Source organism: Cyanistes caeruleus, chromosome 4, assembly GCF_971803275.1.
Source record: "Cyanistes caeruleus chromosome 4, bCyaCae1.hap1.1, whole genome shotgun sequence".
Classification (NCBI taxonomy): Eukaryota; Metazoa; Chordata; class Aves; order Passeriformes; family Paridae; genus Cyanistes; species Cyanistes caeruleus.
The window spans coordinates 10,575,932-10,601,179 of NC_141704.1; positions in this window are offsets into that span (position 1 = coordinate 10,575,932).

The following is a 25,248-nucleotide window of genomic DNA, read 5'->3' on the forward strand; positions in this document are numbered from 1 at the left end:
TCTCTGACCTATCATAAATATATTCCTTGTAATAAAAAAATTAGATATAACCTATATTCCCTTAATAATAAGGAGTATCTTACTCTGGAGAAAGCACAGGCCAAAATTTTTCTAGGATGCTTTTCTTGAGTATCCATTTGATAAAGTCTTATCTCATCAAGACATAGTAATATGATAAAAATACTTTTGACAAAATAAATATGATTAATAAATATGTGATTTATTTTTGCCAATTTCTTCAAAATTAGTGATGTTTATTTTGCACTTTAATGCGTAGTTATTTGTTATAAATTCACATTAAGAAAAAATTCTTTTCAATCAAAAAGAATAGTCTAACAATATAAAATATGGCAGTTTTCAGTATTTCAGTGTTGGTGTTTCAGAGACAGATTGATACATATTTTTGTGTAGAGACTTTTTTTTTCAGTACTCAAAAATTAAATATGTTTGTGAATACTCTGTAAAACTGTATTAGCAATGCAGACAGAGACACATCAAATATATGGTTTCTTGACTGTAGGAGTTTAGAGTCTAAGTTATGGGCTTGTAATGCCCCATTTACTTCTGAACTTACTACTATAGCTACTTTTCTAGTCAGTGGAGCACAGTGAACACTTTGTGGAAATAATCTGCTCAGTACTAAAATGGCTTCACTGAACCAATCTAAAATTATTTATTTGAGAGAGAGATTGTAGGGAAACTAGAAAAAAGACATTTACATTTTTCTAAATGTAAATGTCTACAGTTTATACATAAAATTCTGTAGTCTATAGGAAAATGATTTTATACTGTGTTTCTAATGTACCAGTCTTGGTGTGAAATCTATTAGAGATATTAAGTCTTAAAAGGGAATTAAATCTGAAATTTAAAGTCAAATTAATGCAGCAATTTTATATCAGATGCATTTGCTTTTGAAATTTTGATTGAAACACTTCATGGTCTAAATATATGCATGTATGAGAAAGGAAATATATATATATATATATAAAGATGAAAATGTGAAAGCATGAAGGAAATGTTCAACCTATATATATGTGTATGTGAAGGAATTATAGCTATATAAATATGAACTAGTCTATATATATTTAGTGTGCATCTCTCCTTTATAACCATTGACCTTTGGCAAATCTGTTTATATCAGCCATTTGGTTTCGTCTGTATGAATTATGTAGCAACTGTTTTTAAATATAACTAAATTTAATAGGATACTTATTGTAGAATAATTATGTTCCAAATGTTTATTGAAAACATGTATGATTTAGAGAGCTCTGATGATTCTTTTGAAAAACTGTATCTGTTAAGTTTCAATGAATAGTTGTTTAAAATCAGACATTGAATTTTCATAAACATTACTTCCAAGTTCCATATTAAACATATTCAAGCTGTGACTGAGTCATCTCTTTTATATTTTACAGATGGAGAGTACTGCATATTTTCCTGTGACCAAGATGTGTTTAAATTATATAGACAATTCAAGCAGGACAACAATTCTTACATTAAATGTTGATAATTTACAGTAATTATATGATTGTTTTTCACATATATAATAGAAATTCTAGTTAACACATTCATTATCTCTCATTAATTATACCACAGGCTGAATAAATACACTGAAAATAACTATGACGCACCTGTCCTGGTTTCTGTCCAATGCTGCACTACACTAAGTTACACTCTGGGCAGATATAAAAATTCAGACAGTTAAAGTTTACAAACATCCAAAATTGGATAGAAATTAATATACATTTAATATCATTAGCATTGAAATTCAACTGATAACATGAAAAGATGAAATACAGGTTTGTTGCTCTTTACCACACTAATAACTTCCTTAATAAAACAGACTGTGATTCCTTGAAATGAAACTTCTGTTGTCACTTTATCAGAAGAAAACACCTAATTAATTCAATTTTATTTGGCTTCTGTAAAATTTCTTACAGCTGCTATTCTCACATAATGAGAAACAATTTCCTAACCTTATGTCCTTTTCCAATCTTTCTATACATTTTATTTCTCTAAGTGCATGAAGAGTTAAAAAAAAAAATATATGAATAAAACCCATCAGCACATGTAAAACTGTACATTATTGAATCAGATATTTAGTTTATTGTATTTGAATTACTATATTAAGCAGATTCTTTAAAGAAAGAGAGACAATGTTGTTCTGACTGCTTGTGTTACCTGATTAGTCAAATGCTCCTCAGTACAATTTGTAAATAGTAATACATGGAGTTGACATTAATTCAATAATTGTGTTGACAAAGAAATTGTTACTGATACAGTATGTGTAGCTATTCTTTAATTTTTCCATTTAAATTTCTTCAAATAATTCTTTGATTATATTTTTTCTCCAAAAAGATTGATATTCTTTCAAAATAAAGACAAATGTGATGTAAAAGACAAACTGATTTCACCTTATAATTGCTTATAAACAATCATTTATTAATAAGGCATTTCAGATGTAATTTAAAACAAAGTGTAAGGGAAATAAAAAAATCTGCTAAGATTACCAAGTTTGGTACAAAGCTCTAGTAAACTAGGAAGGCAGTGAGGTAAGTAAACTGGGAAAAGTCACTCCAAGATTTAAGGGTAGGAAAAGTTTGCAATTTCTCTAAAGGAAACATGCCCAGAACATCTGGAGGTATCACCACAAGGAGGGAGCACAGTGGAGAGGAGGGCTCCGGGCATAACTCCATGAATCATCTCAAGGAGGATATTAGGAGTGAGGAAGGAATGCTACACATGAGAGATCAGGAAACGCATCAAAAAAGATTCATTACAGAGGAATAAAGATCAGTGGCAAGTGTTTCTTTAATGGTAAATGAGAGCCAGAAAACAAATAGAATAGTTCAAAGCTAGGATTGGCAAATTTTGAAGTAGTTTTTTGATAAGATCTACTAATAACCTTTTGGTCTCTGTGTCCAATGAGAATGCTACTGTATGATGTGGGATTTAAAGCAAGCTGGCTGATAGAAATGAAGATGGAAAAGTGATGTTAAATAATTTTTAAAAAACCAAACAACTTAAAAGACTGTGGCTAATGGCCCCAACAAAGAGAAGGTGAGCACCCACACAGCCACTTAATCTCTTCACCTCTGTAGTGGATTGACCCTGTCTGGATGCCAGGCACCCACCAAAACCTGACACCCCCCTCCACAAGGGGCCAGGGGAGAGAAAATATAACAAAGAGTTCATGGGTTAAGATAAGGACTGGGAGAGAACACTCTCGAAATACTGTCATGGGCAGAACAGACTCAGGTTGGGGGTATTAATTGAATTTATTGCTAACGAAACCAGACCAGGACCATAAGCAGCAAAATAAATCTTAAAAACACTCTCCTCCCACCCCTTCTTCTTTTCCAAGGCCTACCTCTTCCCCACCAGCAGTACTGGGAGACAGGGAATGGATGTTCCAGTCAGTTCATCCAGGGTTGTTTCTGTCGCTGCTCAGGGAGAGGAGTCCGTCTCTTGTTCCAGCCTGGGGTCCCTGGAATGTCCCAATTCCAAATACCCAATACCCAATATCAGTACCTTTTATACACTGTATATATCGGGGTGTATATAGATACACACCAATGAGCCGAAAAAAATAATAAAAAAAAAAAAGCTCTATTGTTTTCTACTGCTTTCATTTTTTGTTTCCAATAAACTGAATTCAACACACACTGGAAAATAAAATTTCAGAATTCCAACAACTCTTGCCCAATATCTTCAGAAAAACATTTGCTCTTGTTTGCAAAATAAATTTAACTGCTACTTTTCTCCAGGCCCTTTTATAGTTTTGGCCTACAGAAGTTTTCTTACACCTAGAATGGCCAGGGGTGAATAGGTCAATCCTTCAAACTCAATGGGCACATTCAACATCTAAAGAGAAAAAGACTATTAAAAATTCTTGAAGAAATTGGAGTATTTGTAGAGGTGAGTTGTTAGACAAGAGGGAATTCTGTTACATGTTCTCAAATTCTGCAAACATTAGAGGACAATCTAATGGCTCCTCTTTTACGAGGAGGTTGCTGAGGTAACCTGTGCAAGATAGATTTGATGTTTACTTTTGGTAGAAGTCAAGCCATGAGGCCTGTAAAAAGAATTATGATGTTTCAGCCATTTTAGTATCAACAGAGTTGCTGTATCTATTACCTTGGCTTCTTTGATGGAAGCTTGAGGGCTTCTGTTACGAACTTCCTCATATTTCAAACACCGGGTGAGCACACAGCAACTGTGGATTTTCCCCATCTGTGTATTTTCATTTGCAACAGAAAGAGAACTCTGTTTTCTGGTTCACCTACTGAAGAAACAAAATTTAACTAATGGAAAATGCTGCTAAATGGAAACATGGAGGAGCTAGGGTTTTTTGGGAAATGTGTAGATTTAATTATGATCTCTCTCAGAAACTCTAAGTAGAACTATGAAATGATCAGGTCTCCCTTTCTTTGTGTCATATTATAACTTCTAACATGATCTGACAAATGCTTTGAAGTGTTTAGGTCTCTGCAGAGCACTTGGTTTCAAGAAAGGGCTTTGCTAAAGGATTCAAAACTAGTCAAATGAAATAATTGCATTTTTAGTTCAAGATAACTTATGCTAGGAGAAATGCTTGTCTCCAAATATGAATTCAGAAAGATAGTTGTGCAACTCAATAGTTATATTTATCTATTTATTTCATCAGGGAAGATTCAAGAAGAAAGCACTTGCTTGAAAGAAAATCCCTTGGGATTCAGATGTCTCCCGCTGAAATAATTCACCTACATTTAAAGAGAGAATTTGGCATGATAACATGAAAAGGTGTTAACTGTATGGAAAATTACAATCTTTAAGACAGCAAATAACCCAGATGACATCATATATCAAGTCAAGTAAACAGGGAGAATCTGAGGTCCTCAATAGGACTCATAAATAAGATTTGCATACAAGTACGAGTGTAGTTTGGAAGCTTGCATAATAATCCATGCTTAAAAAAAAAGTTTATTTTTGGTCTGTTAAAATATATTCTTTTTCCTAGTTGCTAATAAGAAAAAATAAGTTAAAAATTTATATTGATATTTAAATCATCAAGTTTATTATATATGCTTATTATACATGCAATTCTCTTTCTAAATCCAACCCCCTTTTTATCAGTATTGTAGGAAGCTTAATAAATAGAAAAGATAATTAATTTGTTTTTGTTTCATTTTGTTTGAATTTCAAGAAAACACTGCACAAAATTAATTTACTCAATAGAAATAAAACTGTAAACTCACAGGATGCAATGCAGGAGGTCAATAATACAGGGAAGTTGTTTTGTTCTTGCAATCAATCATCTGGTCAACCTCCACATGACCAAAACACAACTTTTTATTTACCTGCTTCCTCATTTTCTACTACATAATATCTTCAATTACAGCTTTTCTTTTCATTTTTAAAAAAGGCAGGTAAACTCTTTTTATGGGTAGGATATATGATATTGTAATGTCCTGTTCAGTGTCCTTGGAAAACAAAATCCTCCCTGGATAATATTGTTATGCTGCTTTTGTTTGAATCTTTCTGCTCTTTCTCTTTTCCCTTTGGCATTCAACATATACGGCAAAGAGCAATCAATATTAGGTACTTAAATGGATGACCTAAGGCCTTTTCATTCTCTAATAATCTAATAATGAATGGAGTGTCTGCTCCAGTAAAAATGTTAAAAACTTCATTTACTTCATCAAATTATTAGGCTAAAATTTTTTAAATAGAAAACTACCTAGTGATATCGTGTTCTATAGTCCTCTTGTTCACTTCATGAATGAAAATAAAAATAGAGTATTAAATGAAGACTAATAACAGTCATTGATCTTTCTGTTTAGAGTTGCTCCATGCTGAATCCATTAAGTTTTATACTTTGAAATGTCTTTAGTGGATTAAACACACACCAGAAGAAATTAATATTTAATTATTATTATGTATTATTTTATTATTTTATTTTATTATTTTATTAATTAATTGAGAGTACAATTATTTGCATGATTTCAGCAACTAGTTCTTTTGACTTCATAAAATAATAACTGAAAATGATAGTGAAGGCAAAGAAATGAAGCAAAGAACCGACATTATTGTGAAGTGAATTCTGTCACTTTTGGTCATAAAAAGTGACATTTTTATTTAATAAAAAAAAATTTAATTGAACATTCTTTTCCTGTACAGCTGTCTCTCCACATAAGGAAAGACTGATGATTCTTCTCTGCTTGCATCAGTCCCTGGTCCAATCCTTGGGACGTGGCTGGGATCACACAATGGAGGGAGAGTTTCCCTCTGTGACTAATGTTTATAACCTGCCCCAGTTCCAGTCTGACTAAGCAAATGCAGGCTCTGTGTATTACTGAGGCCTAAGATGCTCCAGGATCTGTGTTAGGAAACGTGTGCAGGAAGCATGCAAACAGCTAATCCCAAATCATTCTCAGTGAATTGCTCAAAAGGAGCTCAATGACTCAAGCCCTTCACTTTTTCTGTTCAAATGCTTATGGCTGACCTTGGATAACTTCCCTCCTCCTTTGATTTATGATGTTACTGCTGTTAACATGCTGGTGTTGCTACAGGTCTCTCTTCTGACATTTTTCCTTGGCATAAAGCAATACTTTGAGCATGGAAAAAAAAAGACATTGTCCCTTTCATTTTGGGCCTTTTTTGGTTTGAGTGGAACCTCACAGCTCTAGCACAGGAATGGACCTTCTTTCTGGCCACTGCCAGATGCATCTGTGAGCATCAACAAATAAATTACAAATGGAAAAAATCAGGAAAGAAGTCAGAAACCAGTGTGATACTATAGCAATTGTACGACTGTGTTAATGAAAATAAAATAAAACATTTTGGTGCTAATTGAGTCAGAACAGACACATGCAAAATGCATGTTTTATTCTCATTTAAATCTTCAATGAAAGGCTTAAACAATATTTTAATAATCCTGCTTCCCAGTAGGGGTTCTCTGAATAGATAAAAACTTTCTGCTGCATGAGACAAAGTACTGTAAACTGAGTAATACCTCTCAGTATCCTGCATCTAAGACTAGCTAAACCAACTACATTCCTGTTATATATGTTAATGATGGAAAATAGAAGTTGAGAGAACTGAGAGAAGTTTTCTCTCAGTCTCTTGTAACAGATGTAGTAATTTAAAGTATGTCTTGTTAAAGGAAATATTTCCTAGTTGTTCTTTTGTTTATAAAAGTTTCTCAGCCATTACAAATAATAAATAAAAAAGAAAATAGGCTGAAAATTGATCTACACTTACAGGTTATGAGTGCAGTTTTTATGAATTTTATTTTTCACACACTTTAAAGACTGCCATTAGGGTGAACACAGCTTTCAGAGCTGAAAATGTTGAAAACGTTCTACACATGAAGATAATAAAGCTGCTTTGTCAAGAATTGATAAAAAAAATCTCTTGTGTAATCTTTCAAAGAAAATCTTTTCAAACAAAACCTTCTAAAACAAAATTTGATGTGTTTCAATTCAGTCTCTATGTCTTGTCTTGAGTTCATGATCAGTAGGCTGAGTTAATTCAGGTATGGACAAGTAAACTGAGTCCCAAGTGTCAAGCCTGATTTACAAAGAAAGAGAGATTTTGTGGAACTACAAAATACTTTCCAGACCTAGTGCTGGTGGAATTTATATTGTTTCCTTAGCAGGTCAGAGTTGGGGTGCCAATCTCATGATCAGTGCTTTTGTGGTCATTGTTAATAATTCAAATGTCATTTTCTTCCTTTGTTTTTCTCCAGTTGTTTCATTCCACCCAAATTCTTATGATATTTGGATTGGTTCAGATGATTTCTTCACCTAACCCATTTGTTTGCAGAAATATTCAGCGTAATTAGAAGAAAAACAGACCTATAGAGAATTGGTTGTACAACTGGTGCAGTGCCACTAAAACAGACAGTATTATATCCCTCATCTTCATGATTTGTTTGCATTTGCAAGAGAAAAGGTTAAATATTTTTCCCCTATGGATAGATAGTAGTCTGCAAGCATTTAATAACCCTTCTGGCTAACTGGCTCAGATAACTGAAGTCCATTAAAGCTGTTGCCAACAGTTCCATGCACAGTCAAGTTCTGTTGATCGGAGCAGATGAATCATTAATAAACTAAGGAATCCAGCAAAAAAACGAAAGTACAACCAGCTGATAACTAATGCCTGGCTGATCTACAGTGTCTGATGGGTCTGTGGGCTTGTTTTGCTGGTATAATTCACTTGCAGTATAAGACACTGAAAAATAAGGAGTACTACCAGTACCTTGGTATCTGCGACCCACATAGTGTGATTAAGGTCTGCATTATATACAGGGATATATAATGAGTGAGTGGATACTCACACTGCTTTATATAAATCAAACCATGTGGTTAACCTTTCAGAAGTCCAGCTTTATATAACAGCACAGGATATATATGCTGCTTACTACCTTAATACATAAAAGTATGATGTCTGCAATCTGTAACATATGTCCTCGAAGATCTGAAGTTTCCTGATTTTAGGGTGTATCACATTATATTTTAGGGTGTATCACATGTAAACTCCATCTGCTGCTGAAGCAACCCTTTATAGCATGTCCTGGACATGGCCTGGAGACTTGGCCAGAGTCTATTTCTGCTTGGAGCTGAAATAAACAAGGTTTCCTTTCTCTGAACAAAATGATCTTTTATAAATGTTTTTCCTGCCAGATTCTGAGTCTTGTTCCTTGTCCAGTGTGTTGGAGATCAAGGGAGGAAGCTTTCCTCTCACTCAATAGATGTTCCTGCTGTTTTGTCAGCTCACCAAAGAAAGGTAGAGTCAGTACAAAATCAAAGTTTATAACAATCATGTCCATGACAAATACTGAATTTCCTGCTACTTGTTGTATACTCGGATATGGCAGCAAGGATAGATGTTTGTCCTTAAGAGATGGAATGGAACTGAACTGAACTACTATTCTACTCTCTTGTATTTTAACTTTTCTGGCTAGATTAATATCTTATTCCAAATGTTATGCAGGATGAGGCTATTACATGTCATTTTCTCCAAAAATATCAAAATATTAATGCTGTATTCACTTTTCATCATCATAATTTCATAAGTATTACCTGTTCCTTAGATTAAACTTGCCACTGTCTTTCTCTCTTTTATGGTAAAGTTGCCTGTTAGCAAATCCGCCAAGAAATGAGTAACAGTCTTGAGTTAAGGTCCCTGCCTGAGCTATGGAAGGAACTGGAGAAGGAAAGGGATACTTAGCCTATTTACAGTGTGCTTTTGTCACTAACACACTGGCCCAAGTTCCATTATGCTTACTACAATTTATTATTAAATGATAAAATATAGTGGAAAGTGACAAATGTCCTGGCTATACTGTTACAGAACTGTGCTTTCCCAGAAAATACTATTCCATCTTCATGCTTATCATCACCTAAGGTATTCCATTCTTTTCCAGTTTCTGGAACTAGATTTTATTTCCATTCAAGGTGAGAACTTAAAAGAAAGTGAGATAATGTCTCCAGCCATGATCCAAGAACAACAGCCACTGTTCGAAAAATAATTTTAGGCTCAGTAAAAGACATTTTATTTAATCTGAATATTTCATCTGAAAAATAATCCTGAATCTGGAATTAAAAAGTCCTGGATAATAAAGAAAGCTATAGCTATTTAAGGAATATATTTCTTACATTTACTTGACTCTTGAGTCCAAATAATGTCAGTGGTATAAAACCTGCTAACAATCAGCATTTTATGATCCCAGTCTGCCCCATTTTCCTTTCATAGTATGGTAAATGTTCTGATACTTTAAAGTCAAAGTAAACTCTTGTTACTTATGAAAATGAGCAAAGGAAAACCTAGGTTAAATATCAAGAGGCATTTTGGCAGTGAGGATGCCATGCTCTTCCCTGCCTTATGGAGAACTTTCTAGCACAGCAGGCCTATAAAGAATCCAGTACACAGAGAAAAAGAGAATGATCATTCCTGGGGATATTCCTTGGGCTAGGGATGTGTAAGTGGGCAAGTGCTGCACACTCAACACACTATCACTTATGCTTGAAAGATATCAAGGATCTGGATGTGCAGTGAAGATTATGTTCTGTATTCCCTGTTCCATATGCACATTTCTGCCTCAGTGTCACACAGCAGATACTCCTGGATGCACCAAGTCTGAAATCTAACCCATTCTTCTTGAAAAATTAAGGAAAATACTTGTGTTAGACTTTGCACTTAACAAAAACCCCCAGCTCTCAGAACCTGCAGTGCAACATCCAGCTTCAGTTCAGAAATCTTGGTGAAGATGGTAGGACCCTAAGGGGGAAAACTAAGTTCTGTAAATGAGATCTGAAACAGTTTCATTTCTGATCTGAAAATGTCAAGGGGCGAGGAGCTGGATCCGTCCTAATCCATCCAGGATTATCATCCAGCATGGATGATTCACTCCTCCAAAATGAAGCAAGACTCTCCCTTTAGAAATATGGGTTACAAGAAATGTGCCATTTTCCAAATGCTATGTGCTACATGTGTTACTGACACCATCTAGAAATAAGAGATTAATGCCATCCACAAGCTAAAGGAGTTCAGATACAAAACCCTGGCTCACCTTCAAGTTAAACCACACTGAGCAGAACACCTACAATAACTCTAGTTCCACAAGAGAAAAAAAATAAGTATGTTGAATGGCAAAAAAAAATAATCTAAGATGTCATTTATGTTCTGCTGGAGTCATCAATATGGATTTTGTTCTAAAAGACATTGTATAGTTTATCAGAAAATCCACCATCTATGTTTATTTTAGGGATTTATTTCAACCAGAGTATGTGCACAGTCAGATGTATATTTCCAGATGAGATCTTTTCAGTGATTTTTTAGGAAGTTAAGGTATTTTCCCTTGGCAAGACTCAAACTGTCCAAAATGTATTGATTCAATCAGAACAATTTTATTTTATATTTACAGTTTATTTTAGCAAAACTTTGTGTTTTGTGGTGCTTCTCTTTCTAAAACAATTTCATTACAATAGAAAACCCTTATTTGAGAATGGATCAGAATTCTTTTGTAAGAATTTCCATTACTTGCTTTTATTTTGACAATCAGAGCATTTCAAAGTGTATGCCAACAACAGCCAAAAACTACAGCTGAGTATTTGTTAGAACAAATTCTTCTCATGCAAGAGGACGGCAAGCCCATATGATATTGATCAAATTCCTGTTTCTTTCAAAGCCCAGATAAACAAGCAAACAAACAGAACAGTCTTTGATTGTTCACATAGTTATGAAATAGTTCATAATAGGATATTTTAAAATTATCTGGGCTTTAATGGTCTGATAATGAGTCTAGAAATTGTAAATACTGAATGACAACATATGGCAGGTATAAGTGGACTGTATTGGAAAGACAATTAACTTCTGTACAAGCAAAGAGCACAGAAGGGAGAAACCCTTCCATGGCTCAATTTTGTGGTTTTGATCTACCTGGCCTCAGACAGGGATTAAAAACATCAGCATTGTGCATGACCAGCCCCATCAGGAAACAATCTCCTGTTGGAACAGATGTTTCTGTCCCCACTCTAAGGTCATCAGAGCACATCAGAGAATTGAGCTGTGTTGAATCATCTCGATACAACATCACCACAAAACTGTAAATGTCTCTAGCAAGTTCTAAGAACTCCAATGTTCTTTTAACACTCTTACATTGGTATGTCACTAAATTTGTCTTACCAATATAAGCTTGGAACAGATTTCAGTGTTTAGAGAGTCTTACATATAACAAGAGAAAGAGAGAAAGAATTGCCATGTTGCCAAGGATGCCAAGAGAAGAAGGAAGAATGTAAAGTGAGAGCGGAAAGTAATGTACAAAGTTAAGTTTATAGTATGGCTGCCTGCCTACTGCATGCTGTTATTTTTATTCTTAAGTGCATTGACAGTACATAAACATTTATATGTACTTTGACTTACTTCAGCGAGGAAAACTGTGAACTAAAGTGTCACAACTGCAGGTCTGGCATTGTGTTTCCTGCCATGACGCACAAAACTACTGGGAGAAAGTTTGTAAGGTCATTGAAACACCAGAAACAACCCTAAGCCATGAAAAAGGTGAACAAACTTCATGTTCTTGCACGGATAATAACAATTCAAAATATTTTGTTAACTTCTTTTTCTCATTTATAAGGAACACCTGTGATTTACCAGTGCAATAATAACTCCTAAAAAGCCAAATGTCTGATATAACTATTTAGTCTGGTGTCATTTCTTGGATGTGACTGTGGGAAAGGGTTAACTGATTGAGAAGCAATCAAAAAACAATTCCTGCAAATTTTCCCTCAGAGCCAATATGGGTTCAAATGTAAATTATCCTGACCACAGACAGTCCTGATTTACCAGTGTAATCACAGTGCTTATTTTTTCAACCTATCCTAGAGATGGAAAGAGTTATTTCATTCCAAGGGAGCTCAGTGGAATTTAACTTCAGGTCAGTAAATCAGCTGAAAGAACTATAACGAAAGAGAGTTCAGTCCCTACTTTTAAACATTCAGTTTATTTTTACAAAGTACAAAATAAATGGAAATGGTTAACTTGGAGGCCCAAGCATGACTGCTCAATGCCCTTTTTTATAGGATTCCTCTATTTCACTGATTTCATACACTCAGCAATAGTCCACCATGCCTTTATGCAGGAGTCAAAAGGAGTAGAAAAGAAAAATCTGAGAGTTCAAATAATTTTCTCAAAATTTGAATATTAGAAAGCTGTCATAATTTGGATACTATCTTTCCCCTTTACAGAAATTCAAGGGGGAAAAAATAAGAGAGGTTTGGACTGTGCATTTAAGGAATAAAAATAGACAGAATAATTTATTTGCCTAGTAAGATTTAATAGGGTGGTTATCTTTGCAAATTTTCATTTTTTTTTGGGTTTAGTGTCTCTTTTTGCCAACAATGGATCTTTGCCTACCCCCTTTTCTTTCCCACTGATGTGTCCATTACACAATTTGTCCAATCAAGTTCCACCCAAATACTCATTTTGGTGATAGTCTGACAATAAATGGCTCTGGATCTGGTTTCTAAAAAATTCCCTTTTTTAATTTGATTATTCAGGGAGATTAGGTTAGAAAAATACCCATTAAAATGAAGGGTATTTATATTCCCTGATTTGGGATGAATGCAGCTCAGATTTGTCCTGATGGCTATAATCAGAATGCAGTCCAAATTCCATTGCTATCTCTAGCACTTTTGGCAGAACAAAGACTGAATCAGAGACAAACAACAGGATGCCATCAAACACATAAATGTTTTTCTTTTCCTGAATGCATTCATTTAGCCACAGATACCTAATCAGCACAGCATAAATGCAATATTTACATAACAGAAATGATACGAGTCACATTTTTTGTGGTGCATTTATGCAAGAAAATGGATGGCCTCTGTATGAGCAATTCCAAGATGTTATTCCTGAATATACCATCCATTGAGCATATTTTCTTTGGGCAAAACTATATTTTCATCTTTTTTTTAATTGCTGCCTAAACAAAATGTATTGCTTAAAATTATCCTGAAAAAAGAAATTTAGATGTTAAAAATTTTCAGCTGCAAAACAAGTCCTGAGATTAGTGTCTTAGTCTATCAGACTTTTGGAGTAGTACAGGAGGATATTGACAGGAGGAAGCCTTACCCTTCTTCTGAGAAGCATTTCACAATTAAATCCTCATCATACTGCTTGTTTCTTCCAAACACTAATAAAAAATCCACACATTTTCTTGCTCTTTAAAGCAAAAACTTCCCTTAAATGCTTTTCAATACTAACAGAAAAAATGTAAATTGTAGTTCACCACCTTCAATAACTTCTCCTTTCTCCTTTCTTGGTTTTCTCAGTGGCATACCAAGCCTTGGTGGAAGCTGCCTGGATATTGATGGCAGCTTTGCAAAGGGCCAGGGAAAGTTTTTGCTGCAATGGGGACTGAAGCAGTGCACTCATTTCCAGTAAGTCTCCTAAAGAGAATAAGGAATTATTAACTTTTTGGTCACTATTACTAACTTGGAACTGATTCTAACAAATAACCCATATTCAATTCATAAAGATCTGAAACTATCAGTTCTCAGCTTCAATATTTTTTCCATATATAATCTAAAATATTGAGAACATATTTATAATTTAATACAGTTATTATGATTCTGTGCCAGCTATTATCTCCTGCATATAACCTGCATGTAAGGTTATAGAATAACCCAAGCCAAGAGAAAGGTAGATTTCCTTACCCACAAAACTTTACAAAGTATAATTTTGTGTCATGCTGTAAATAGACATATTGTTGGTTTTACATTTAATATAAAATAAGTGTAATAATATTTATGTTAAAGCAGTACAAAAGTGCAGGAAACACTGCCATCATGTGAGTACACACATACAAACAAACATTTAGCATAAGATTGATCAATAACTTTTTTCTGCCTCCAATGTTAAAAATAAAATATCTACGAGGCAGCTCAGGGTGCTTTGATAAAACACACAGTGCATCTGCATTTTGGGAGGTAACTAAGGAAAACACAGACCCAGATAGGGATGTTCAAGTAAAATGGGGTTATTTTTTGCACATGAGAGAAACCTGGGCCCATTTCAGGTCCATGGAATTTTTCATTTTGACTTGACTTTACTGGAGCCAGGATTTTATCCAATACCTTTAAAAGGAAATTGAAGAATGCAGCCTGGCTTTCAGCACTATGGATTGTCATACAAGGATGATGGCAGCAGCAGTACCATTTTGTTCAGGACTATTCTAAGGAATCCAGACCATCTAGACATGCACAAAATCTCACAGCTGTTGCCTCTGTCTTTACCCAAATATATTTTCACAATGCAGAATGTACACTGCAACGTGCAAATTGCCTTCAAATCAGCAGTTGGAAAAGGGACTGCAATTCATTTATAACACATTTCATTAAGTGCAGATCTCACTAATATTATTTTAGTTTCTGTATCAAAATAGGATTTGGTTTAGCTGCAGAAAAACTGCAGATTAGAAAGCTAGAGAAAAGAGCATTCACTTGCTGGAATGTTTTCTTTGTACAGCAAATGTAGTAGAGATTATAAAAACCAAATTTATTTGCTCCAATGTTTAATGCATTTAATTATTTGAAACTTTTTTTTGTACTTGCTCTAATTTTAAATAAGGTCCCCCCAGTGCAGAAATCAACAGCTTCTCTGAAAATACATCCTTAAAAGTTAGAATGTAAGGGTCAAAAGCCATACTGATGTTTCAGAAGACAGTTCAACCTTGAACTGATAAGGATTTTTCCTAATTATACAACCAGCTACTGAAATTCTGCTTTAACTATGCATCATGGTTTTTCATTTGTCAGCTAGAAATCACTTTTATGTTCCATACAATTCCGTCACAGGTCCTAAATTTTCAGATTGTCCAAGTATTGCTTCTGAAAAGAAAATACTTTCCTTATTTGAATATGAATAGCAGCTATACAGTATTTTCAGTTATGTAAAACACTAACTTTTTCTTTGTGCAAAGCTTTTTCTTCACTTCTTACAAAGCCACTTTTCACAACATTTACAATTCAACACAAGAGGTTGGGTGGCCTGATAAAAGGGATTTGTTGCCATTGAACACTGGAGAAAGGGTAATAACCAGTAGTATGGGAAATTGGAACGTGTGATTTAATTCTCTCCTTTTATTTTACATTTTATTCAAAGATTATTGTCATGATAAACCTCCTGATTACTATGTTTTCTTATGAAAAATAAGTGACAGTAGGCATCTCAAACCTTCCTGTCACAGTTTGAGTTTGCGGATCCTGTTTCTAGATTATTCATTTGCCAAGGAAAATCTCTCCTAGTCCAAACCTGCTTTGGTACAAGAAAGTTTTCTTTTCTCTTACATACAGCTTGTCTATAATATCTTATTTATTTTGTTTCAGTGTTGAAGTTGCAAAAAAATTATTGATTTTTTTGGGAAAAAAGCTATATTGTTTTTCTTTAGGAGAGCATGTGATTCAGCTTGAATTCATGCTGAAGACTGTAATCATTGTAGCATTTTTATTTCTCTTTCACTTTCTTTAAAGAAAATATCTTAATTTTTGGTGCAAAATGTCATTTGAAGACCTCAGCATGATCTGGAAGCATATAATTTCGTTAGACTTTATCGATGAAACTGCCATTTCAAATATTTCTTTAGGACTGAAGTTGAAGAGTAGGAGGACAATACAGCCCTGGGTCTCTGTGAGGTGAAGAGGGCTAGAAACACACACTTACAGTAGTGCAGATGGCCATCCACTGCACAGGATGTACCACTTTCACAAGGAAAATTCTTCTGAAACTCATTCTGAAGGAGCTCAATTAGGCTCTGAGAGAGGCTGATGCAAAACAAGGTGAGACTGGGTCTGGGACATGAGGAGGTCTGCAGCAAACAAAGGTTTAAAGCATGACCTGCCAAAGATTTCATGCAACACGGAATTTCTTCAACACCTTTCTTAATCTGCAGGAAGTTGAGGCTCAGGTAATTGCTCCCATTGCTCTGTGGTTTCTTGTTTGAACTCTGACTCTTGGACCAGGTAGTCAGAAGGTTCCCACAGATCTGATGACATGGGATCCCAAAGTTCTCTCTGGTGACTCAAAGAGCAGGAGGTACATTCATGTGGGCACCTGAGAAAGGTCCTCAAGGTCAGGTTCAGGTCCAGGCTCAGGCACATGAAGATGTCCTTGTTACACATGAGCTGGATGGGCTATGTCTGCCCTCTGTGGAGGCCAGAGCACGGCTCTGCTCACAAACGTTCCAGCACCTCACTGCCTGCAGTCTGCAGACCTGACTGGCTGTACTGACAGTGGGTTAAACTCTCTTGCCTGGGCCCGGGCAGGCACTGACATTTCTCATTCTCAACACCCACAGCAGCTGCAGGAAGGGCACACAGGAACCCTGCAGCAGCCCTGGCCTCTGCAGCAGCAGCAGACCAGGCACAAGAAGCCTGGCTTGGAGCAGCTCTGCTGGCAGTAACCATCTGCATGCTGGCAACTGAGTCATCCCCACGGATATCCCCACTGTCTCTAAAAAGAGCTATGTCTAATTTGCATGCAAATATTTATACATTGGTATTTAAATGCAGGCATTTTACTTTGCCTGGTGAATCCTGACCTTGATGTTTCCTCCTCATTACTTTTTTATACTGCAACTCGAGCTACCATTGATCTTGTTATCCAGGGAAAGTGTAGCCATATCCCACCTCTTTTCATTCTCCTAAATGACTATCCCACTTAAATTGTGCTACCATCATTTCAGTTCCTCTTTATAGGGAAACTTAAAGAGTTCCCCTCTTGCTGAAAACTGGATCTGAAAACAGGCTCTGATGCCATGTGCCTCCGTGCCTGTTGGATCCAGGAAGACAATGCATCACTTCAGAGTGGTCATCACATCACAACAGGAAAAGCCCAGTGCTGCTCCTGTGTGTTTGTTCTTCTGCACTGAGTACAGTGCTACACTCCTTCAAAAACAATCAGTACCTTAAGATGAGCATCACTGGGGAAATGTATGCTCAGAAATTTTGAAGAGTTTTACCTCCTGTTTGATTAGTGCAGTTCTGAGCTCCTTAAATTTAGATTTGGTTATGTAAGTTACAAAACAACCTTCAAAACTCCTCAGATCTTCAGAAACTGCACACGGTAATTGTTGTTTATTTTTTTAATATAATATTCATGAATATTTCCCATAAAGACATTTTTCTACATTTTGATATAAGGAAAGCTGACTTTTTTCTTTTTTTTATAATGTAATCATAATATTTGTGTGAATAGGGAAATTGCTGTGAAGAATTGACACATTATTTTTTATTTAAATAGATTAGGTTAAAAGATTTTAAAATGTTTCTGTTTTGGTGAAAGGAGAACTGAAGTGATCACTGACTCCTTTTTTCCCCTAGTTATATCTTCTATTCATTACTGTTTGTTCAGAAAAAAAGCCTATCAAGAAGAATAAGCAATACCATGTGGCTTGGCTTGTCCTTTGCTGATGTCAAGACAAATACTGAACTGCAGCAGTCTAAATAAATAGTTCAAAAACAACCATGCAGCTCTGAAGAACAAAACTCTCTGATATACCATTAAATATTGAGGGCTGCACTTAGACTAGTAAAGTGAACTTGCAGGAGTCTAGGTTCAAACACTGGGACAGGGTACAGCATTTGGTGAACATGGCCTGTGGCACAGTTTTTGCTTGTCCCAACTCTTATCATCAGATAGTGCTGAGAACAGGACTTCTCCCAAAAGGCAGCACATATGAGAGGGCTCTGTCTAGCAGAGGAAAAGAGTCATGGATGTGCATTATGTAAATTTGGTGCTTGGGGGCCAAATGACCCCTAGACTATTTAATTTTCAAATACAGATGAAGTTTAATGGGAAATCAAAGAGGATAGTTCAGGTTGAAAGTAATAAAACTTTCACAAACAAACCTTCACATAATCAGCATTTGGGTCTTTTAGTCAACTGCAAGAGCTGCTTTGAGGGAAACTCATGTTCAGAATAAAAGCTGCATTTATCAGAAAAAAAATTCTTCTTCATAATTCAGCCAATATTCAGTGTAGTTCTTAGCTTCATCAGGAATTAGGCTTGTTTATCTGAAGATAAAAAATTGTAAATGTTCCAAAGAACTTAGTGAGGGAGAATTGTACTGCAGAAATGTTAAAAATTATATTCTTCCATCATTATGATAAAAAATGTTGTGTACAGCAGTAAATTTTAGATTCAAAAAGTGATTCTAGGGTTTAAATTTTATTTCCCCTATAAAACACAATATAAATTCATAACTTTTAATTAAAGTAAGTTCTAGATAATTTGAGCATGATTTATTGTGCTATCTTCATATATGTGAAATGCCTCAAGGACTAAAGGAAATAAGAAATGTGTTTAAAACCCAAAACTCTTCAGTGTATTTAAAATATTCATGGGTGGCAGATGCACTTTGGTCTGTAATGATCCTAACAGCTGGTTACAACAGCTTCTTCCAAAACAGAGACTTTTTTTTCCAGTCAGATGAGTTTTCTTTCTCTTTCAGCTAAAGACAATGTTCTTCCAGATTGCTGCCTAGACTTTAGGCAAGCTGAGTAGATGCCAGTGGAATTTAAAAACAAACAAAAAAGGTATACATTTTATTCCTGCTTACTTGAGTGTTTATCATAATAGCTGTGGTTAATCTTCATTGAAAGACAATCATTTTTAAAGGGAAATCAGAGTTATGCATTTTTTTTGAGTAGCCACATATTGAACCAGAACAATTTTTGTCCTTTTCCCAAAAGATATGGTAGCGGGTAAAAAGAGTAGAATTATCACCTGCCACAGTAACTCTTTTAAAAGGCAGTCTTAATAAGATAAGTAAATAAATCAAGGAAATAAGTGCCTTGGGATTTTGTGAAGTTTAAAAGAATAGCAGTTCCAGGAGGTATTAGACTCATCCAGGAACAAGGGCTCTGGGGACTATAGAACATGGGTCAAACTTCCTGAGAGGAAGTGACCAAAGCAAGAGCTGCCAGAGGCTCTGTGGCCACGGGAAATGTCAGCCCATGCTTTCACTGCCCCTTACGCTTTCCACGGACACTGATAGTGGCACCGCTACACGTAAAATACTGGAAGGGATGGACCCTTCCTTGAACAGAATAAAGCTGGTTTATACCAGTGAAGATGCTCATCATTTGCTCTTTGCCTGCCATCTGTTATAGCTTGAAATGCATGCATGTATTCATTTTGAGCAGTGGAAAAATATATACAAAATATGGTACAGCAGACTCATAATCTCCTTCATATTACAGTGTCTCTGATTTTATACATATAGGAATTTTGTAAATGGAAATTTAAAATTAAATATTAAATTTAGGTGAAAAAAACCCCACCTTGTTTAGGAAAAAAATAACTAGTTAGGAAAAGAAATAACTAAATAGGTCAAATGTTTGTCTAAGATAGGGATAATGTTGAAATTTGCATCTACCTGACCACCAGTGGAACCTTAACATACACCATAACACAAGACAAACAAAAGATTGAAAGAAAAGCTGCAAAGTATTAAAATTAAATACCATTAATAATTTACTTTTTTAAATTCATCAAAATGAGGAAGCCAGCTATAGATTCTATGCAGCCAATCACACCAGGAAAACCACTGGGGATCACAGTGGAGGGAAATAGTTAAACCAGAACAGATTTCTCAGAGCATCTGCCTAAAATTTAACTGACCACAGAGTACAGGGTATATAAACAAAATCAATAGGAAAATTCCAAAAACAGAGCTTAGCAATTACCCAAGATTTCTATGGGCACTCTAAAAGATGAGATAGTTGAAATTTTAATAGTAATGTGCAAACCCTTGTAAGAATTGCTGTAATATATGATGACAGGAAGTGGCAAAACTTCCAGAAAGCCTCCAGGCAGTTCTGAAGGAAATAGTCCTCTAAGTCTGATACTTGGTATTGGCAAATTACTAGAAACTGTAATAAAGAAAATAATCTATGGATACCTTTAGATATAGTCTGTTTAGAAAGTGTCATTAGTGTTTTTACAAAAATATTTAATGTCTTTAAAACCCTACAGAGTATCTTAAAACAACAAAATGGTGGGAACAAAGGTCTATTGCTGATAGAGTTTTGCTTGGATTTCCAAAGGCTCTTGACAAAGCCTCTCAGCATTTGTATCTAAGGAAACAAGGAGCAAAGCATAAAAACAATGTCCTTGCTTAATAAATCATTTGCTAAAAGGATGGCAAACAGAAGGCTGAAATACATGGCAGGACCTTGCAAGAGAGGGACACTGGCACAGTTCTGGAGGGAGCTGTACTGAGATCTGCAGCTTTATCTTACAAATAACTGATCCAGGGGGGATCAGTAAGGTAAGAAAGTTTGCAAAGGTTGTTAAATTAATCACATAAATAGAGAGGAGCAGCAGCTGTAAAGCCTTGCAAAATGATTTTATGAGACTGAGCTGTAAAGTAATAAAATGGGAAAGGGAATTCAAAATGGATAAACATAAAGCAATGCACTCAAAGAAAAAAAAGCCCAGCATCACATATAGGAGGATGGGCTCTGAGTTGATCATTGCACCAGTTGTAAGAAGTTTGGGTTATGATAGAGTCATAAAAACAGAAGTTCAAAGCTCAATCAAAAAAAAAAAAAGTCAGAAGAACAAGCAATTAAGAATTACTGGGAAGGAAATAGAGAACAAAACAGAAAACACTGTGTACATTTATCTTGAAATATGTAAATCTAATCTCCATATCTACAAAATAATATTAGTAAAATTAGAAAAAGTGTACAAAAGGGTAACAGAGGTTTTCAGTGGACTGAAATGGTTGCTAAGATCTTTTTTGTCTCAAAAAGTGATGACTTGGATGTACAGCAGAAGTCTACAATCATGAGTGGCAGAGAAAAGAAGATTAGGGACATATGGTTCATTTCCTACCAGGATAAAATACAATACAGGTGAAGGAGAGATCAAGTGGAAAACAAAAAAGGAAACATTTCATGCAGAGGAGAATGGATGTGTAGAACTCCTCTCTAAAAGATGGTGTACATGCCAAAACTTTACAGAATTACTTGGAAAGTTCATGGGAAAAAAATATCACAGAGTATAACTAAACTTCAAGTGTCTTAGCAAATACACTGAGCTGAAAATAGCTAGGAGCTGGGAGAGAGAATGGAGAAGTTTCCTTGCTCTTACTGTTTTCTTGGTTGGTTTCAGTTTGTGCCCATTGCTGGAGGCCAAATTCTGGGTTAGGTGAATAGTTCTTCTAGGCTGATACCATAATTCTCACGTTTCTTTGTTCACACATATCTGCAAAAATTAATAATATGGAACTAATTCATGAAGACAATGAGATACTCTCATCAGCAATGAGTGTTCATGTGGCAGCACTGGAAGAAGTTCTTCTGGTAGGAGTTCCTTTATTTCCCCCACATGATGGGCCACAGATGAATTAACAGAAATTTGTGATTTGTGCAATTTCCTGGCATATTTCTTTTAATTGTGTCTTCTTAGAAGCAAATTTTCCAGCTGTCACTGTTGGTATGACAAATTGCATACCAAGTCTCTTTAAAGTGTGTTTTGCGTGCACTAATCAATGTAAACCAAAGGGTATCTTTCTTACTTCTTGTATATTATTTTCATATGCTGATTGGTTTAATTTTATTCTAATCCCATTAGCCAACACTATCATTTTTGCTCTCTCATAAACAAACAGTTTGGTATCAGGGAACATAAAAAGAAAATTAACTGACTCAAACCTCAAAATGTTTCAATGTCTTGGCTGGTTTTCTTAATTTTTTTTTTTTTGCAGTATAGGCAGTTCAGGCACACAAAATACAGGATAGCAAGCAATGGATCAGACACCAAAACACAGCTAGTGCCATGAGAAGTTCAGAAAGGCCAGGCATCAAAGGTCGTGAAAGCTCTCCCCTATTTAATAGTCTAATTTACATGTCTTTTTTTCTACCATTCTATTTTACAGGGTCATTTGGGTTTTGGCCCTAATAGTGGGGAAAGGTAGTAAAAAAAAAAATTCAAAGACAGGGAAATAAATTTCTTATTTTTTCCACTATATATTTGAATAAAAGCACAACAAAGATTAAATCTATTCTGCTCCTCACTCATTCAGAATTCTACCGTACTTGTTTTTTAAAATGAGATGTTTACATACATGTATATATATATAAGTGTCTCTTTAAAAATGTGTATGTGGGGCCACTTTCACCATTTTTAACACCTCTGCAGAAGTAAATGACAAATGTAGGAAAAGGTAGAATCAATAATTTGTTGTTAACAAGGCATTACATTTGTGCTTTTCATTTTTAACTTTACATCACTTTTCCAGATGCGAAGAACTGCAAGAGACAGTCTTACCAATGCCTTTTTAGTGGCTGTAAAGTGTGTTTTTCTTGGCTATTTTGATGTAAATGTGCTAGTAACATAAAGCTATACCTATAGCCAAAGTTAACTCTAAGTCTGATCAGAATTATCTATTTATTTATTCATTCGTAACTGTGGCAATTGTACTTCTTGTGTAAGAATCTGTGGCTGTTTGACTCTTTTCTGCAACACTTAATGCCTTCACTGACCTAGTGTTAAATGTCAGGAAACAGCTATGAAAGCTGTGGATGTAAATCTGTGCCTCTGCAGCATGAAACCATCATGTCACATGAATGAGGAGAGAAATATCAGCAATCTAGACAGCTGCCTTGTTACTTTCCTTGCCTCATCCATGAGGTACAGTCCAGACTGTGGTATCAACCCACTGAACAGCGTTTTTAAACAGCACTGTGTAACTTATCCTACTTTCATGGGTGCAGCAAAATAATCTGGAGTCATGTTTCTTTTTTTAATTCTGTGATCCTTATAGGTCACTTCCAGCTTGGGATATCCTCTGATTCTGTGACTCTATAGCAATATTTTTCATTTGAAAAAATAATTTGAGACTGGATTGGTTTCAAAAATATATAGAAAACACATATGAGTTTGACATAGAACTTGCAGGGGAAGATTCTGCAGTCTGCAGCATGCAAGGGATGATATTGCAACTGTAAACACAGCACAAATCAAGCAGTCTCACTTTCCTGTCCTTGCTGCAATCACCTCTAGGCTCTTAAGTTGCAGCTGAAATGTAGCAGGAGTTGAGAATACATCTTTTATGATGGTAATATATAATTATCTAATTTATGCTGTATCAAGTCATCTCTGCTGGGCTGCCTTTAAAAAAACTCAGAATTCGATAAAGATGCTAGCAAGGTAGTCAAATGAGATAGCAACATGCACACTTGTAAAGGTGTACAGGAATGGAACATTTCCAAGAGTGTGCAAAGTAAACTTAAGTTCTACACATGATAACCTTTTCTGCATTCTGTATTCATGCTTGTCTGAATGCAACAGGTTGAGGAAAATATTTATTAAACTCCATTAAAAATTTCTTTATAAAATGTATGACATTTTTTCTACCAATTAACCCTTCTATAGCAAATGTGTAGAGACACAGCCCAGCTAATTGATAGAGACCAGAGAGAGAATATGTACTCAGAGCACATGCATGCCAAAATGCAAAGCACCCTCTCTGAAGTAGGGAAAATTGTTTTCTGGACACTTAGCTTTTGACTGAAGCAGGTGTACTTTGAAAATACTGAAATATTCTGGTTTTTGGTTTTTTTATCTTTTTAAATGTCTCACTGCTGCATTTTCCTTATTTTAATGATAATACTGCACACAAATTGCACCAATTAGTATCCATTAAAATCCACCTCTGCTGTCACTAGTGTGTGTCTCATGCACAGCCTGTGTCAGTTCTCTGATTATTGATTGGCATGTCACCCTGAAAGACCTCACAAGCAGCTGAAATCAGAGTCTGTGGTTCCTTCTCTGATTTTGAATCCTTTTAGTAGCCACAGAGTATATAGCCACTTTTCCAACTTGCAGCTATGTAAAGCTCAAGCACACACCAGCAATGTTTTTTTTTTTAAATTGTGTTCTGTGTAAAATGTACTGGGCTAATTCAGCTATCAGAGAGCAGTGAGTCTATAGTATTGCCTGTTTCTCAACCAAACTACCTATGCCCCGTGATTTTTTGTGGTTGAGGCATGTTTTTCACCTTTGGTTATCATGTTGGATTTTCTCTCTCCTTCAGCTCCTTCTCTCTGAGGCTATTGCTTCCCATTCACCTTTTCAACAGTGACTCCTTTTCCTGATCCACTTATCTTAATTATTTAGACCTAATGTGTGTTGTACAGAATCATGGATAATTGCAACTTTACAAAGTGTTTATAATTACATCTTTCCTTCTTTTATAGTGTTTTTCTGTTTATATCTTGAAACATCTCAATGATTTCATAAAGGGGTTTTGGGTTGTTATTGTGGGATTTTTTTGTGTGCAATGATTTTTTTTACTTTTTATTTATATTTGTGATCAATATGGAATATGAGCTAAAGGGATAAAGGATGTATGTAATACTTATTTGTATGCTCTCAGAGAGCTTTGCTTTGTCTCTTCTCCAGTGCCTTTACCAATCCCAGCTTTATTTCAAGCAGGCTTCCCTTAAGTGCCATAAAGAGAGTGGCTTTTTAAAGCTGGATAGATAAAACACATAAATCATAAATGCTTCTGAGATTTCCCTGCAGACATTCACCCAAGGTGCACGGAGTTTTGCATGGGGAAGTAATTCGAATGGAGAGCTGGGCAGGTCAGGTTGAGAGATCCTTATCAAGCCTCTGATGACATCATCATATTAATATAGGGCACCTTGGAGAGATCCTGGCTTGAGTTTAGTCTCGGGGTCTTGTAAGGTT